Here is a 2,500-nt window from a genome sequence, read left to right on the forward strand (position 1 = left end):
TCCTGACGTGGCAAATCAGATGATGCCGCAGGCATCCACTTACTATAATCACAATCAACAAACCGGCCGCCGCCGCCGCCCCCCCCCCTCCGAATACACCTTTCCTTACAACAATGTGTACCTTAACCTAACCCATATTGTACCTTAACCTAACCCATATTGTACCTTAACCTAACCCATATTGTACCTTAACCTAACCCATATTGTACCTTAACCTAACCCATATTGTACCTTAACCTAACCCATATTGTACCTTAACCTAACCCATATTGTACCTTAACCTAACCCATATTGTACCTTAACCTAACCCATATTGTACCTTAACCTAACCCATATTGTACCTTAACCTAACCCATATTGCGCCTCAACCTAACCTATATTGCGCCTCAACCTAACCTATATTGCGCCTTAACCTAACCTATATTGCGCCTTAACCTAACCTATATTGCGCCTTAACCTAACCTATATTGCGCCTTAACCTAACCTATATTGCGCCTTAACCTAACCTATATTGCGCCTTAACCTAACCTATATTGCGCCTTAACCTAACCTATATTGCGCCTTAACCTAACCCATATTGCGCCTTAACCTAACCCATATTGTGCCTTAACCTAACCCATATTGCGCCTTAACCTAACCCATATTGCGCCTTAACCTAACCCATATTGCGCCTTAACCTAACCCATATTGCGCCTTAACCTAACCTATATTGCGCCTTAACCTAACCCACGTTGCGCCTTAACCTAACCCACGTTGCGCCTTAACCTAACCCACGTTGCGCCTTAACCTAACCCACGTTGCGCCTTAACCTAACCCACGTTGCGCCTTAACCTAACCCACGTTGCGCCTTAACCTAACCCACGTTGCGCCTTAACCTAACCCACGTTGCGCCTTAACCTAACCCACGTTGCGCCTTAACCTAACCCATATTGTGCCTTAACCTAACCCATATTGCGCCTTAACCTAACCTATATTGCGCCTTAACCTAACCTATATTGCGCCTTAACCTAACCTATATTGCGCCTTAACCTAACCTATATTGCGCCTTAACCTAACCTATATTGCGCCTTAACCTAACCTATATTGCGCCTTAACCTAACCCATATTGCGCCTTAACCTAACCCATATTGTGCCTTAACCTAACCCATATTGTGCCTTAACCTAACCCATATTGCGCCTTAACCTAACCCATATTGCGCCTTAACCTAACCTATATTGCGCCTTAACCTAACCTAACCTATATTGCGCCTTAACCTAACCTAACCTATATTGCGCCTTAACCTAACCCACGTTGCGCCTTAACCCAACCCACGTTGCGCCTTAACCCAACCCACGTTGCGCCTTAACCCAACCCACGTTGCGCCTTAACCCAACCCACGTTGCGCCTTAACCCAACACACGTTGGGCCTTAACCCAACACACGTTGGGCCTTAACCCAACACACGTTGGGCCTTAACCCAACACACGTTGGGCCTTAACCCAACACACGTTGGGCCTTAACCCAACACACGTTGGGCCTTAACCCAACACACGTTGGGCCTTAACCCAACACACGTTGGGCCTTAACCCAACACACGTTGGGCCTTAACCCAACACACGTTGGGCCTTAACCCAACACACGTTGGGCCTTAACCCAACACACGTTGGGCCTTAACCCAACACACGTTGGGCCTTAACCCAACCCACATTGCGCCTTAACCCAACCCACGTTGCGCCTTAACCCAACCCACGTTGCGCCTTAACCCAACCCACGTTGCGCCTTAACCCAACACACGTTGGGCCTTAACCCAACACACGTTGGGCCTTAACCCAACACACGTTGGGCCTTAACCCAACACACGTTGGGCCTTAACCCAACACACGTTGGGCCTTAACCCAACACACGTTGGGCCTTAACCCAACACACGTTGGGCCTTAACCCAACACACGTTGGGCCTTAACCCAACACACGTTGGGCCTTAACCCAACACACGTTGGGCCTTAACCCAACACACGTTGGGCCTTAACCCAACACACGTTGGGCCTTAACCCAACACACGTTGGGCCTTAACCCAACACACGTTGGGCCTTAACCCAACACACGTTGGGCCTTAACCCAACACACGTTGGGCCTTAACCCAACACACGTTGGGCCTTAACCCAACACACGTTGGGCCTTAACCCAACACACGTTGGGCCTTAACCCAACACACGTTGGGCCTTAACCCAACACACGTTGGGCCTTAACCCAACACACGTTGGGCCTTAACCCAACACACGTTGGGCCTTAACCCAACACACGTTGGGCCTTAACCCAACACACGTTGGGCCTTAACCCAACACACGTTGGGCCTTAACCCAACACACGTTGGGCCTTAACCTGCTCTGTAATTGTCATACGACGCGTTAAATTAGTGTAGTGTTGCCTAACTGCAACCCCCGCAATATAGTTTGCTACTCGCACTGCCCGGTCCCCAGAGTATCGCTTCATGTTAAACACCTTGCAGCTATACACTGTAAT

This window comes from Schistocerca serialis, unplaced genomic scaffold, assembly GCF_023864345.2.
Source record: "Schistocerca serialis cubense isolate TAMUIC-IGC-003099 unplaced genomic scaffold, iqSchSeri2.2 HiC_scaffold_1173, whole genome shotgun sequence".
Classification (NCBI taxonomy): domain Eukaryota; kingdom Metazoa; phylum Arthropoda; class Insecta; order Orthoptera; family Acrididae; genus Schistocerca; species Schistocerca serialis.